Here is a 17605-nt window from a genome sequence, read left to right as displayed (position 1 = left end):
TATATTATTTTGGTTTGGTATGTTTGAGTGATAGGTTGATTTTGATGCCGCTTCCGTTCGCGTGTCCGAGTTAGTACAGTTTGCTGAGCGTGTTTTGGATTGGAGGGCATGTGTGGTATCGACTGGCATACTGACAGTCTCACATATGATTCAGCTAAGTCGTTCCACTTGTATACTTGTATACTTATTTATTTATTTTTGTTTTTTTTAGGTTTTAGGAGTCAGGTTTACATCCTTGCATTAGGGACAATGCAACATTCAAGTGTGGGGATGGGAATTTGTAGTTAGTGAGTCTTGAGTCGAAAAAAATGAAAAAAAAAATGCAAAAAAAATTAAAAAAATAAAAAATAAAAAAATTTGAAAAAATCAGAAAATGTCTTTTGAAATAAGAAGTTTGCAAAATAAAAACGGAAAATGATAGAAAAGTCGGGTTTTTGATCGGGGTCAAATAATAATAATATGAGATAAAAAAAATCGTGCTTGTGTCTAGTTTGGGATGCGCGGGTAGGCTTGATTCGGTTTCGGGTTCCTTTGATATTAATTATACCTAATTGTCGGTCTACTAGTGGGTTCTCATCTAGGGAAAGTGGGGAAATTGAAACCGCCAATAATAGTATAAGGGATGCCGTTATAAGCTAAGATTGTTAGAGTTTTTGGTCATTATCTCGTTGGAAAAAGAAAAAAAATAATAAATAAATAAATAAATAAGCGAGCTAGAAACTAAATGAAAGTAGCCATTCTATGTAATCTGTGGTTGGGGATAGCGACTCTATAGCCGGAATACCGCTAGAATGTGTGAAATCGACCTTGCAAAAATAAATAAAAAGTACCGAGGCCTATGTAATCTGTGGTTGGGGATAGCGACTCTACAGCCGGAATACCTCTGGGATTAGGGAAAGCAACGTCTACGCTCGTAAATGAAAAAAATGAAAAAAATGGGAAGAATAGATTTGATTTTAAACTCTCTTGATCTTGGTATAAGGCGGTTAGGAAATAACCCAGTGGTGGTTCCTTTTGTCCTATAAGCTTGAGGGGGGAGTAGGTGGACTTGCAATTCGTAGCGTGAGACCCTAGGTGGATTGACCGAACTTGAACCTAAATTGCATGATAAGGGCTTGAAACCGGGTTGGGTTTAAGAGGATCATTATACTTGCAATCGCGGCTAATACGAGTATCGATTTAATAAAATAACTTAAGCTTTTGTCCCGAACGACTATCTTGACTATGATTCCGTTTGCATTTTTCTTTTTCGAGGACGAAAAGAAAGATAAGTGTGGGGATATTTGATGTATTGCAAAATACATCGGTATTCGCGTCGGTTTTAGTCGTTAGTTAGTTAGTTAGTTTTAGTGTCGGTTTAGTTTAGAATGTACATACTTTTGATTTATTTGTGTTTCCAGGTCTTTACAGCCAAAAGGAGCAAAAACGAGCAGAAATCTGGAAAGGCGGAAAGCTGGCACGAAAACCGAGGAGTCGGCAGCTGAAACGAAGCGTAAATTACAGTTCTGGAGTTCTCAGGCGGGCCGCATGGACTTATAATCACCCTTTACGCGCCCCGCATGAACTTAAAGGAGAATTCAAGGAACCTTTACCTCTCGCGCCCCGCGTCAACTTAAGCAGAACTCTTACGCGGGCCGCGAGAGACATTGAAAGTTATTCTGGTTTTTAAAACCCTAGGCGCTCCGCGTTAAATCAACAAATACCTTTACGCGGGCCGCGTGAAGACCCTGTGTCGGCAACAGTTGCGAATAGCATGGATTTTAGGGTTTTGTGGGTTATATATGGAGGCATATGCATGCACAGCCGGGTATCTACGAAATTGGACAACTTTGGGCAAGTTTTGACTGCTGATTGAAGGCTGTTGAAGGGTTTGGAGCATCTTGGAAGCTTGGAATCATTCGGGTACACTTTAGAAGCGTTCAGGAGTGAAGACCACGGGTTTTACCATCCTAATCTTTCGTTCTTTGTTCGTTTTTTATGTGTAACATGATGAATTCAGAATTTAACACGACTTTAGTTGCATTCTTGATTATGTTTTTCGGCTAAAAACCATCAACTACCTAGGCTAATGACTATGGCATAATAAAGTTTGGATTTTTATTTGATTTTTGTCGTGGTTGTGGATCTTTCTTGTATTGTAAACGCTATGGTAGTTTATCTTGGTGCGTATGCGTGCTTGTGATTATCTGATTATTGTTTATTGCTTCATTCGATTCTTGGTGACGGTCTTTATCACATAATAGAGTCGGATTAGGGTTCTTGATTTGGGTGAGTGTCTATATCACGTAATAGGTCATTAATCCTTTAGGGTGAAAACGCGTTAGTAACCTTAGAAACAATATTCGGTAATTAATTAAAATCAAGTGTGCTGCTAGACTCGTCGCGGAAAGGCTCGAGGATATTAATAGGTCTCGGAGTAGTTATAAGGAATTAACAACCCATTGTCTATTAAGCCAAGATTAAACCCATAGTTGCTTTAGACGTTCGCGCGGCAAAGTAGAGCGTCTTACATAAGCACTTTCAGGAAACTAGAGGACGGAAAAGAAATCTAGAAAACCGGTGAGCTTAACATCCTAGGTAGTGCCGCAAGAATCGCCTCGAGAGTGTTTGAGGGGCTTAGTGGTGTCTTAATAGGTTTAGCATTAGAAGATCCCGGTTCCACACCACAAAATTATCAAATAGGAATCCATTCTGAGTTTAGCCTGCGTCTAGCCTAGGTAGTCTTCATCGTCACTGGTCAAACCCTTCGTTCGAGTTCGTGTCTAGCTTTCTAGCATTCTTTTATTATTTTATTTAGGATTTTTAGAAACCCCCCCCCCTAAATTAATAAACAATTTAGTATGTCGTGTCAGTCTGAGTCTAGATAGAGTCGTAGCGTAATCAGTAGAGTCTCGTGGGTTCGATACTCGGACTTACTTTAGCTTTACTACAACGATCGGTTCACTTGCCGGTTGTGTGTTTTAGGGTTTAGGTCGAGTCTTAGTTTTATAAATTTAAAGCTTAGAGAGTCTAGAATTAGGGTAATTTAGTTAGTTTTATTTGACCCACATTTAGCACATCATTTATCTTTTATGTTTATTCGAAAACTGTTATTAGATAATCAGTTATAATTTTCGAAATATGTTGAGAAAATTAGATCATCTTAAAACAGGAAATAATATCTCATAATCCCTTAGATTTCGAATTTTCAGTTATGTTATCACAATAAACAGTTGTTAACAGGAAGCTTCGAGATCATCAGATTACGACTAGAGACCATGTAACACCCCGTGTTTTCGAATGTCAAAGTCCAAGTCAACTTTGACTTCTTTGACTGATAACGTTCCTTTTTACTTTTGTATTATGTGGAGTAAGTGTTGTATAAATGAAATGATCGAATGTTTAAATCAATACGACCGGTCTACGACTGTGAATAGTAGGAAGTAACAATACGATAAAGTTAATCAACCAATAATCAAGCTAATCGATTCATCAATCAAACTCGAGACTCGAATTATGTGAACTCTGGTATTGTATTACGTGTGTGTGTGCCTTATGTGTTACTTGTGCGTGTTTATTTATATGTTTGGTGTGGTATTCAAGCGAATCAATCGAAGGTCGAATCAAAACTCGAAAAGCAATCGAACTCAATCGAAACCGACATCGAAACGTGAAATGTAGATGCTTGTAGGTAGATATAGTGATTGGGACTGAAAGTAATTTGACTAGGAACCCTATCGTATTCGTATCATCGTTCATCGAAATCGAAACATCGAAAATCGTCACGAAATACTCAAAGTGTGTCGCGGATCGAACAGGAGACATCCTGGTCGAACAGGCCAGCCGATCGGCTAGCATCTTCCTAGCCGATCGAGCGGCCCATTCGATCGGAGCTCCTGGCCGATCGGCTGCCACTTTCCTCTTTTGGAGCCTATACATAGGGCTGTCATTGTCACACTTTCCATTTTTGGAAAGCTCTGATCGAACCAGCCTTCTTCTTCACCTTTTCTCAGATTTCTCTCAACTCCGGTAAGTTTTCACTCTAATTCTTGTACGTTTTTTTATCATTGCATGATTCTACACCTTTCTATCTTTCAAAACTCGATTTCCAACCGTGAAATCACCAAGATCTAAATGTTCTTGGGTGATGTCATCATGGTGTTCTTGAAGAACACCAAACTTTGGCCTCATTCAACCATGAATAGCTTAGATCTGACCGATTTCCACATAGACAAACTAAGATTCTTACAAATCTTAACATTTTATGAATAATTTCCAACTATCTTCAACCTTTTACACTCAAACCCTTAAAACCGGTAGAAACGGAGCTTGAACCGGCTAACTAATCATTCTAACAGTTAAGAGGTTCAAGATTCGGATTCTATATACGAGGTTCACCGACGATGGGTTAAACTCTAAACCAACGTTCCGAACCGTTCACCGGCCGGACTTGGGTGACTCCTGTCCAAGCCAAAGAAGCGAGTAGGGACGAAGGATAACATAGTTCAACTCGCTATCAAACTACCTCGAAATGGCAACGAGTGATCAAACAGCCAAGTGTTAGACGAAAGGCCGACCAGGTCAGAGATGCTGGCCGAACGGCTAGGCTGTTCAAATAGCCTAGCTGATCGGCTAGCACATGGTTCCACACTTTTCAATTTTTTTTTATGAAGTATACTATTGACGAAGTGATGTTCGATCGAATACGCTACTCGATTGGTAAACATTACTTTTCGGATCATGAGATACTATGCTTCAACACTTAATCGTTTTTACAACTCGTACGTAGTATGGAATGCCAGCCGATCGAACAGTCCGTTCGATCGAGCGACATCCTGTTGAGCAACACTTAAGGTTCCCAGCCGATCGATTAAGCCGGCTGATCGAACGGACCGTTCGATCGATCGACCTGAAGGGTAAGGACATTTTTGTGTTCTCATATACTACAACGAAAGCTTCAAAAGTTCAAATCCTCAAACACAAACACACCAGAGGAAGAAACAATCCACTCGAATGGACCAGCCGATCGAGCCTACTGTCCGATCGAATAGGACTGTCCAACCGGACATACCAGCCGACCGAACAGCCCATTCGATCGAACCTGCCGTTCGATCGACCGGCCTATTCGATCCATTCACACTTGTCTTATTTTCCACGTTACTCATTGTTGTGCTATCGAACTATTCAGGCTAACCCTATTCTCAGCGCTCCCTTCAATCCATAATCAATCACTGTGAGTATACTCGAACCCTTTTTGCTTTAGCACTTTTGGGTGTTACATACGTTACTTATCAAAATCACAATCGAACACACTATTCAAACTATTTGAACGCTAACCGATTGCATGTATTACGTGATTAAATGTATGCTTGTTATTATGTTTACACGTGGAATGTTGTCTACCTGCCTTAGCAACATAGTACTATAGTTTGGACTCAGCACCTGTTCACACGGGGGTTGTTAAGGACAATTACTTGCATGATTTACGGTGGTGATCATGTATTGCGAACTGTCTCGGACAGTCAACCCGCAGTCGTTGGTATTGATAGGTCCATGTCGATAATTAACGTGCATCATTTCCCTCTGTGTACGTGCTGGTTATGCGTAAACTATTCGAACTCTATATGCTACTATCAAACTTGTATGCTCACCTTTACATATATGTATTGACTTTATTTTAACGTATGTGACAGGTGTTTAGGATGCTTACTTGCTTTCTCTGCTGTGAAATCGAGGCTAGGAAAGAGTCTAGAAACCAAGACAATTTATATTTATATGTTTAAATCTGAGTTGTCGGAACATGTTTTTGTTTGAAGAACATCTATGTCTGTAATAACTAAATTTATCTTATGGGTCACGGTATGGGACGTGATATTTAAACTATTCGGTAATAATAGTTGTTATGGTATTTCTTTGGACAATCTGTTTCGCTCAGTGCCGCGCCCCGATGATTCCGCCATCGGTTGGGGTGTGACAGACCATCAGTCTCGACTCGAGACCATAAGGTCTCGACTCGAAATCATAAGGGCTCAAAGGTCTACAACTCGAGACAAAGGTCTCGACTCGAGACCACAACGTCATAACTCGAGACCATAAGGTTGCGACTCGAGACCATAACGTCATAACTCGAGACCATAAGGTTGCGACTCGAGACAATAACGTCATAACTCGAGACCATAAGGTTGCGACTCGAGACCGTGGTTGCGACTCGAGACCTCATCATGACTCGAGATCTCATAAGATATAGTAGTCGAGACCATGGTTCCGACTCGTGACAACAAGGTTGCGACTCGAAACCTCATTATTTTAGGTTGTTTAAATGTGAACTAAAAATTTTTGGTTTTGTAGTTATTTATATAATTAATCAGAATCAGATAATGTTTTGCAAAACCAAAATAGCTTAACTTGAATGAGCTTCTGATGTATCATTTCTGGCCAAAGCTGACTTGATACATCTACTTGCCATTCAAGTATTACGAAAGCTATGTTAAGTGTGCATCATAAGCATGAATGTTTTAATATCTGGCCAAAGCTGATTTAATTCTTTCATAGATGGCATACTTAACAAGTGCATAACTAAAGTGATTGTCTCAATTTCTGGCCAAAGCTAATTTGTTACAACCACTTTGCACATATGCTTAAATGATTACACTTCTGGCCAAAGTTGTTTTGTCTTCGTTTAAGCAGAATTTTTAACTAAATCTATTATTTTGATGTTAGTAATAGACAATATCACAGCTTCATAATGTAAAATGGTCATTATTTATGCCTGCCTTAGTTTAACGTGCCCTTAGATCACATTAGAACTTCTTCCTTAGTATCATAACTTGCTCATCTTATTTCCACTATCAGCACCAAATCAGGGGATTCCATCTTTGACTGGTGATAACTTTGCTGCATGGAAGGATGCTCTCATGCTTACGCTTGGGCTGCTGGATTTTGATTATGCTCTAAGGGAGAATAAGCCAGCGGACCTTACCACTCAGAGTACTGCTGCTGAGCAGATACTTCATGAAAAGTGGACTAGGTGTAACCGCATGTGTCTCATGTTTATGAAGCAGTCCATAAGCAATGCTATTAGGGGAGCTATTCCTGATTCTGGAGATGCTAAAACCTACTTGGCTTCTGTGGAGGCGCAGTCCAAGGGGACGTCTAAAGCACACGCTAGTACCCTTATTCTAAAGCTGGTGACAACTAAGTATGATGGGAGGAGCGGCATTCGCGAGCACATCATGATGATGAATGACATGGCCAATAAGCTGAAGGGGCTGGAAATAGAAATCAGTGATGGTTTCCTTGTTCATTTCATCATTGCTTCGCTTCCTTCGTCCTTTGAAGCATTCAAGATCAACTACAACACTCAGAAGGAAAAATGGACGATGATTGAGCTGGTCGCCATGTGCGTACAGGAGGAAGAGCGTATGAGGATGGATCGTCATACTGATGTTGCAAACTTCACTACCTCCAATCCTAAAGAAAAGGAAGAACAATTATCAGAGGAAGGATGCTTCAAAAGTCCAAAGGCCTAATCCTAATCCTAATACAAGTGCACCTTCCAGCTCTAAGAACTCCTTAGGCAGTATCCGCTGCAAGTTCTGTAAAAAGACAGGACACATGCAGAAGGAATGCCCTGACTTTAAGGAGTGGCTGGCTAAGAAAGGTAACGATTATTTTATGATACTTGAGTCCTATAATTTAAGTGTTCCTGCTAATTCTTGGTGGTTTGATTCTGGTTCTATGGTTCATGTTACCAATTCTACTCAGGGATTCCTTTCAATCCGGAAGCTGGAAAGAAACCAAAGAACGCTTAAGGTTGGGGATGATCGAGAATTAGAAGTGAAGGCCATTGGAACATTACAATTAGTTATGAAAACTGGTTTATGTATTAAACTTTATGATACCTTATATGTTCCTGAGGTAACTCGGAACCTTGTATCAGGACTAAAGTTAGACATGGACGGTTTTATTGTTTCTCATGGTCATCGCAAACTCTCTATCCTTTATGATTCTGTTCTTTATGGTACTGGTATTCTGGATGGTGGTCTCTATAGATTAGAACTAGAAGATAACTTTTCCAAATCTTTGTTGTCATATAACATTAATGAATCACTCACAAAGATGGAAGAGAAACGAGACTTAGAGACTTCATCCATGTTGTGGCATCAGCGTTTAGGCCACATTTCAAGAGAACGATTAAATCGTCTCGTAAAGGATGAAGTCTTACCTCCTCTCGATTTCTCTGATTTTGGAACATGTGTCAAACGTCTTAAAGGTAAAATGACATTAGCGAATAAGAAAGGTGCCACTAGGAGTTCTAATTTATTAGAACTCATTCACACTGACATTAGTGGTCCCTACCAAATCGCTGGCATAACAGGACATACTTCATTTATCACTTTTATTGATGATTATTCTCGTTACATGTACTTGTATCTTATTAAGGAGAAATCTGAATCTCTTACAACTTTTAAAGATTATAAGGCTGAAGTTGAAAAGCAATTAGATCGTCAGATTAAAGTTGTGAGATCAGATAGAGGCGGTGAGTATTATGGAAGACATACTGATGTGGGTCAAGCTCCTGGTCCATTTTATGAATTTTGTAAGGGCCAGGGGATTGTGAACCAATACACCATGCCTGGTACACCTCAGCAGAACGGTGTCGCTGAAAGAAGAAACCGTACCCTTATGAACATGGTGCGCAGTATGTTAGCCAACACTAATTTATCATTATTCCTCTGGACTAAAGCGTTAAAAGCAGCTGTTCATATACTCAATAGAGTTCCTTCTAAGTCTGTCCCTAAAACTCCTTATGAACTTTGGACAGGAAGGAAACCGAGTCTTAAATATATGAAAGTATGGGATTGCATTGCTGAAGCAAAACTTTACAATCCTTTCCTAAGGAAACTTGACCCTAAAACAGTTACCTGTTTCTTTATCGGGTATCCTGAGAACTCAAAGGGTTATCGTTTCTATTGTCCTTCCCATGTCACCCGTATTGTTGAAACCAAGTGTGCCGCGTTCCTGGAGGATTTCAAGGTCATTGGGAGCAGTACCAACCCTTACGAAGAATTGCAAGAAGTACAAGACGCGGGGGGGAGAGACTCGTCGCTTACCATTACTCCGATTACTCCTCTTGTACCCAATGCAACTACTGCACCTGAAGCTAGTGCACCAACTCCAAATTCACCTCTACAATCAGAACCCATTATACCTCATGACGAAGGCACATCAAACGCTCAAAACCAAGACAACGCTGAACCCGATAATCCACTCAGGAGGTCATCTAGGCAAAGAAGGCCTACTAATTGGGATGATTATGTTACCTACCTGACTGAAATGGATCCCGGAAAACTCAATGATCCTATCTCTTACAATGAAGCCATTAGCAGTGATCAGTTTTCTGAATGGAATAAAGCAATGATTGATGAGCTTGAATCCATGAAGAAAAATGACGTTTGGGATTTGGTAGAATTACCCAACGGAGTCAAACCCGTAGGATGCCAATGGGTGTTCAAAACAAAACTGGATCCGAATGGGAACGTTGAACGCTACAAAGCGAGATTGGTTGCAAAGGGCTACACTCAGAAAGAGGGAATTGATTATCAAGAGACGTTTTCACCTGTCTCTCGTAAAGATTCATTAAGGATCGTCATGGCCCTAGTAGCTCATTTTGATTTGGAGTTACATCAGATGGACGTTAAAACCGCTTTCCTTAACGGAGATTTGGACGAAGATGTTTACATGAAACAACCTGAAGGCTTTAAACCTGAGGGTCAGGAGCATCTAGTCTGTAAGTTGAAGAAATCCATTTACGGGTTAAAACAAGCATCACGTCAGTGGTACCTCAAGTTTGATGAAGTCATGAAGAGGCAAGGTTTTATGAAGAATCAAATGGATCAATGCACCTACCTCAAGATGAGTGGGAGCAACTTTACTATACTTGTCCTTTATGTAGATGATATTCTATTGGCAAATAATAGTTTAGACATGTTGCATGAGTCGAAGCGGTTACTCTCGCATAACTTCGACATGAAGGATCTCGGAGATGCTTCTTACGTCATTGGCATCGAAATTCACCGAGATAGAAACAAAGGGATCTTAGGATTGTCCCAAAAGGCTTACATAGATCGTGTCCTTACACGATATAACATGCAACAGTGCAAACCCTCCGTCGCTCCAGTAGTTAAAGGAGATGTTTTCGGTTCATTCCAGTGTCCGATAACAGAGGTTGAGAAGGAGCAAATGAGCCAGATACCTTACGCGTCAGTAGTCGGGAGCTTGATGTATGCTCAAGTTTGTACTCGCCCAGATATCGCTTATATTGCTGGAATGCTAGGCCGTTATCAGACTAATCCTGGCCTAGATCACTGGAAAGCAGCTAAGAAGGTACTTCGATATCTGCAAGGGACGAAAGACTATAAACTGACTTATAGAAGAAGTGATCATTTAGAAGTGGTGGGCTATTCTGATTCTGACTTTGCCAAATGCAAAGATGACAAGAAATCCACTTCGGGCTATATCTTTATGTTAGCAGGCAGCCCTATCTCTTGGAAGAGTCATAAACAACAGTTGACCACAACTTCCACAATGATGGCAGAGTACATTGTTGTTTATAACGCAACCTGTCATGGAATGTTGCTTAGAAATCTGGTCACTGGACTCAAAATTGTTAATTCCATTTCTAGACCATTGAAGCTTTACTGTGATAATTCAGCTGCCGTTAGTTTCTCGAACAGTAACAGTTCGACTGGAGCTGGTTTATATCTCGATACAAAATATCTATTTGTACGTGAACGAGTTGAGGAAAATAATCTTTGTATCGAGTATATTAGTACTAAAGATATGCTTGCGGATCCAATGACTAAAGGTCTCCCTCCTAAGGTTTACGAAGAACATGTTCGGAATATGGGATTTAGTAAAGACCTTATTTGAGCATATTGTACTAGCTTATGTTTATGATTAATGAAATTTCCTCAGTTTGATTTTGTATGTCTGTTAGAATATGTTCAACCGGTATAATGGCATATAGACAAATAAAGTTACAAGTCAAACAAAGGGCTTATGCGTATTTTGATCATGACGATTAGGTTTTAAATTAAGGCTATAGTATGATTAATGGGGGTCCTGAGTCGCATAATGATTCAACGACTGTATTTTTCTACTATAGTACTTGTTTAAGGCTAAAATGAGTGTTAACTCCTGATCAGGTGTCACGGCCCCCGTACCCGGTTTGACCCGGTCCAGGAGCCGCGGGACAGAAAACCCGTAGTATTTTATTTTTACAGTGGAAGTTTTAACAGGATCGTTTTAAACTTTTGAAAAATGCTCGAGTATTATTTATTTACATTTCGGGATAAAGCCCGTAAATATCATAATTTCATTATTTTACAAACATGTTTATTTATTTATTTGAGCCACTACTTCAAGCTGGATGGTGCTCCGTAGCACGTGTACTTAATTCAGTAGGTCACCTGAAACATGTTGTAAAAAGATTTTGTCAGCGGGGAAATACTGAGTGAATCATTCATTTTGATAAAATGACACATAGTTATAAATTACAGCATAAGAACGATTACTATGGCAGTATCTTATTTTATATCTGGCCTTGCCACCCGTGTGACGATGGTCATACCACTATTGGGTCCAGTCACCCAATTAGTGACGTTTTATCACTGTTAGGTCTTATTAGCCTAACCCCTGTTAGGGCTTATTGCCTAACTGTGAGAAATTAGTAATGTGCACAATACCCCACTAGCCAGCGGTCAAGATAACCACGACTTAATCCCTGTAATTATAACATTTTGAAAATAATTTGAGGTATTGTAAAACAGTTGATAAAAAGAGAATGACTCACATTGCAGATTTATCGAGCAAGGTATAAGCCTACTGATTAGCCTTGATTAAACCTAATTTAATAATAATGCACACACAATGGGTTAGTAACTAATTCAGCAGTTACGTCAATTCACGAGATCAAACCCTCACAATGATTAACAAGTGCACTACTTAATAATTCAATCGGATTCACAACGAATAACAGAGCATAGTCCGAATTCGAACAGCACTCAAATATTCAAGTTGAAATCATGATGAACAAAGTAGAAGCTCAATTTGAGCAGCACTCGGACAATCGTTGGATAGTTATAATCGATCGGACGTTGAATCGTAATAGCGATCGAGTTATTACCCTGATTGCAGCAGCACCTCGTGATCGTGTGTGTTAATTGTGTTGTTTTTGAAGTAAATCGACGCACAGACTGCAACTTTACGTCATTCCAAGTTTTCTGTGCAAGTCCCAAGGTCGGCTATTTATAGCCAAAATTTGGCCTCGCTTACGGACCGTAAGCCTGATCCCTTACGGTCCGTAAGGGACACCTAAATGTCCTAGGCTTGCCACCCACGGGACTAGCCTAGCTGAGTCAACTAAATTAACAAATCAAATTGTTCCAACGTTTTATTTAGATAAATGTCAACTAGGGTTTGCCCCCCTCGAGTTTTAGGGGCCCTGATCCTGATTCCGATTGTTCTGAAAATTTTAGGGCTAATGTAGAATTACTTGGGTGTCTCAATTAGGGATTTCTTATTGACTAATTATCGTCCTAATAATCGATTTTAGTGACAGTTGTTACATCCTCCCCCCCCCCTGAGAAAAATCTCGTCCTCGAGATAGATGAGGGTATTTTTCCTCATTTCTGATTCTAGTTTTCACGTGTATTCTGGTCCTCTTTTAAATTTTATTTGGCTTTGTCCAGCACTAGTTGTTTGTGCTTTAAGAAACTGGATCTTTCTATCTTTGTAATGGTTTCCCTACCATTTAAATTTTCCATTTACCTCTCTATCTTGAAGAGATACTACCAGGGATTCGTCTGAGAGACATTTCTTGGGATTGGATACATGAAATACATCATGTACCTCTATTAATTCTTCTGGTAGTTGTAAATGATAAGCAACTAGTCTTATACGTTGGATTATAGGAATGGTTCTACGTACCTTGGACTTAGCTTTCCCTTCATACTGAATCTAATAACTCCTTTCCAAGGAGATACTTTTAATAGTATTTTGTTTCCAACTCGAACTCCAACGACTTTCGTCTAGTATCTGTATAACTCTTCCGGCGATGATATGCCGTTTTTAGCCTTTTTCGTAGTGATACTAAATATCACAGTCGTAATCACTTATGGATAAACTTTATGGCTCCTAATTCTAAATCTTGAGTGGTATAGCTTTCTTCATGCTTTTCCAATTGCCTTGATGCACACACAATTACCTTTTTGCGTTGCATTATCCTACCTCCAAATTTTAGATTTGAAGCATCACCATATACTTTTAAAATCTTCTGTTCCTTCTGGTAAGGCTAGGATTGGGACATTTGTTAAATTATACTTTAAGATTCTAAAGGCTTCTTCTGGTTTAGATCCCCATTCAAACTTAACGGTTTTACAGGTCAACTTAGTTAAAGGTACAGCTATCCTAGAGAAGTTCTTAATAAATCGTCTATAGTATCCAGCTAAGCCTAGAAAACTTCTAACTTCCATAACTGTTTGTGGAGCTTTCCAATTTGTGATTGCTTCTATTTTAGCAGGATCTACGTGAATTCCTTCGTGATTTACCATATGACCTAAAAATTGTACTTCCTGCAGCCAGAATTCACGCTTCGAGAATTTGGCATAAAGCTTTTCTTTTCTTAACAAGGTTAAGAGTGCATGCAGGTGTTCACAATGTTCTTCCTGACTTTTGGAATAAATGAGTATATCGTCAATGAATACGATTACAAATTAATCCAAGTATGGGTTACAGATTCTATTCATCATGTCCATAAATGCGGCTGGAGCACTGGTTAATCCGAAGGGCATGACTGTAAACTCATAATGACCATACCTAGTTCTGAAAGCAGTTTTGGGTATGTCCTCCTCTTGCACTTTCAGCTGGTGATATCCGGAGCACAAATCTATTTTAGAAAAATTACCTAGCTCCTTGCAATTGATCATAAAGATCATCAATCCTAGGTAACGGGTATCGATTCTTAATTGTAACCTTATTCAATTCCCTATAATCGATACACATTCTCATCGACCCATCTTTCTTTTCACAAACAACACTGGTGCATCCCAAGGGAATGAACTAGGTTGTATAAATCCTTTGCTTAGTAATTCATCTAATTGCTTTTTCAATTCTAGCATTTTAGTAGGTGCTAATCGATAAGGTGCCTTAGCTATTGGTGTAGTACCTGTAATTAGATGAATTCTAAACTCTACTTCCCTATCCGGTGGTAACCCAGGTAATTTTTCTGGAAAAACATCTGGGTATTCTGAAACTATAGGGATGTCCTGGAGTTCCTTACTTTTAGTGTTAATGATTACAGAAATCATATATACCATTTCTTGTTTCCTTGACTAACTAGCCAATTTCATTACTGAAATAAATTTTAATGGCTTCCGAGGTCTATTTCCTGTAATTAAGATTACTTCTCCTGTGGGGGTACGGATTTCTACGGAATTCTTATCACACAGGATTCGAGCATGGTTGGCAATTAACCAATCCATTCCTAACACCACATCGAATCCGACTAAATTCATAGGTAGCAGGTTTGCAGAAAACTTATGACCTAACAGTTTTATTTCTCCTTTTTGCACAACCTTGTCTATGTTGACAGAATTTCCATCTGCCGTTTCGACTGTAAAAATCTGCCTAAGACTAGTTAAGGGTAGCTTAAGGGTTTGGCAGAATTGAGTATTTATAAATACTTTGGTTTGCACTAGTATTAAATATTTGTATAAACGTCATGAACTAAAAACGTACCTACTGTAATGTCAGGAATTAGTTCAGCTTCCTGAGTAGTTAATTGAAAAGCTCTTGCGTTTTTCTTGGTAGTCCCTTCTGCAGGTTTCGTCTTTTCGTTTACTGGGTTGCCTAATTTCGGGCAGTTTATTCTGAGATGTCCGGTTTCTCCACAATTGTAGCAGGTTATTGCCTTCTTTTTCCTGCAATCCTCTTCTCGATGTCCTGGAATTTTGCAGTAATTGCAGCATCCTTTGCATTTTCCAAAATGCTTTCGTTTGCAGGTATTGCAAAATGGAATAGTGGAAAATCGTCCGGTTCCTCTTTTTCCGAAATCGCTACTATTACTCATATGGAATTCCTGGGAAATTTTATGGGCTAAATTCTTCTTTCTATTTTCTTCTCGAGTGCGTACCAGTCCGTCAGTTAGAGTGTTGGCTATCTCTACTGCATCGTCAATCGTGCGGGGTCTCGCAGCTTTGACAATGTCACGAATCTCACTAATCAAACCCCAGATATAGCGAGAGATAAGTACCGGTTCTGGCGAAGCCAGAGTAGGTACAATTCTGGCATACTCAAAGAATTTTGAAGTATACCCTCGACAATCTACATCCACCATTCGGTGACTTAAAAACTTATTTGCCATTTGCTCTTTCTCATATTCGGGACAGAATTTTCTTTCTATTAATTGCTTAAATTCTTCCCAACTCATGGCATAGGCCACGTCACTTCCTTTAGCTTGTAACACTGTATTCCACCATTCTAACGCTTCTTCCTTGAAAAGATGTGAAGCGTACATAACCTTATCTTCCTTAACACATTTACTTATTCTGATCACTGCCTCGGTTTTCTCTAACCAACGCAGTGCCACAGTTGCCCCTTCATTGCCTGCGAACTCTACAGGTTTACAGGCAAGGAACCCCTTGTAAGTGCGACCAGGCGTTGCAGCTTTCCTTTTCTTAGGGAGCGGAGCTTGTCGTGGTTCCTCATCATGATTAACATAATCATTGCCTCCGTTTACGCTATTACTGAAGTTATCTTCAGAAATACGTTTGCTAGGAATGATTTGTTGTGGTTCTATTGGATTTTTAACAGCAGCAATGATTGCTGGAATAGCATTGGCTATCCCTTGAGCTATCATTGTTGGAATAGTGTTGGCTATTCCTTAAGCAACGATATTCTCTATATCCTGCCTAGTCATATATTGATTCCTCGGTTGTTGTTCAGACTCATTAACTTCATTAACTGGTTCATTATTCACGTTTTCCATCTGATAACTAATTTATATATAAATAATTAGTTATATAAAAAAATTAATTCAAGGTCACAAATAAGTGCACATAATCACGAATGTACAAACAAAATTATGATTTTCCAAAATTTCATTTTATAGATTGTACCATGTTTCTATATACCCATATTTTATTATTTATTTTACATATACTGATTTTACTATTATTATTATACGATCACAATTCCATAATTCCCTATCTTTTGTCAGATGATATTCTAGTAATGGTGTTCTCCCTCATCATATTTCCAGGAGATCTGTCCTCCAATCTATTGGATCCTATTTCCAATGTCCATTAGTTCTTCGCCAAGGCGAAGTTCAGATGTATTCTCGTTACTTATTGGTGGATTTGGTAAAGGTTCTGAATTGAACTGAGGAAAAAGTTTATAGGGATGGTTTTGTAACTGTATTTCATTAATCAACCATTCGTCTATTTGCGAGTGGATTGAAGGGTTTGGAATAGCTGGTTCTAAGTTCATTGGTAGTTGTGTTTTAAGAGAGCGATTAAAAATATGTTCATTAACAGGCTTAATAGTATTATAGCTTGTCATTATAAAATCTAACTCTTCCTGAGATGGTAATCTCTCAATTTGCCTGGAACTTTCCCCAATTTCTATTTCCTTAGGCTTGGGTTTCTCGAGAGGTAAAGCATCGAAATTTATAGGTTCTTCTATGTTTGGTATATACCTATTGAAATCTCTGGAAATCTCTACTCTTACTGGATAGAGATTTAAATTCTGAAGGGCCTCAGATAAGTTACTCATGCTGTATAGCAAAATACACATAATTACTAGGTTAAAATTTATAACAAAATTTTATAGAAATATTATTTCATGCTGGGTATCTACCAAAACTACTGAAAATTTAAAACACACTAGGTTTTATTTGTAAATTTTATGATCTCCCGAATAAGACTTCTAGACTGTAGATATTAAAAATACTAAAACTTACGTCAAATTATTTTTAAGAATTTGTATTACTTGCTACATTGACTAGCATATACAGATCTGTCCATGATTAGTCAGATAAAGCAGATAATCACAAAATAGCAATTAATAAATTTAGTATTTCCTAAATACTTAATTGGCTTAAATCAGTGGCTTGATCAGTGGCTCTGATACCACCTTTTTCTGTCACGGCCCCCGTACCCGGTTTGACCCGGTCCAGGAGCCGCGGGACAGAAAACCCGTGGTATTTTATTTTTACAGCGGAAGTTTTAACAGGATCGTTTTAAACTTTTGAAAAATGCTCGAGTATTATTTATTTACATTTCGGGATAAACCCCGTAAATATCATAATTTCATTATTTTACAAACATGTTTATTTATTTATGTGAGCCACTACTTCAAGCTTGATGGTGCTTCGTAGCACGTGTACTTAATTCAGTAGGTCACCTGAAACATGTTGTAAAAAGGTTTTGTCAGTGGGGAAATACTGAGTGAATCATTCATTTTGATAAAATGACACATAGTTATAAATTACAGCATAAGAGCGATTACTATGGCAGTATCTTATTTTATATCTGGCCTTGCCACCCGTGTGACGATGGTAATACCA

This window comes from Helianthus annuus, chromosome 8 (assembly GCF_002127325.2).
Source record: "Helianthus annuus cultivar XRQ/B chromosome 8, HanXRQr2.0-SUNRISE, whole genome shotgun sequence".
In the NCBI taxonomy this organism is placed as follows: domain Eukaryota; kingdom Viridiplantae; phylum Streptophyta; class Magnoliopsida; order Asterales; family Asteraceae; genus Helianthus; species Helianthus annuus.
The sequence above is the reverse complement of the archived record's forward strand: the minus strand, read 5'-3'. Positions refer to the sequence as shown.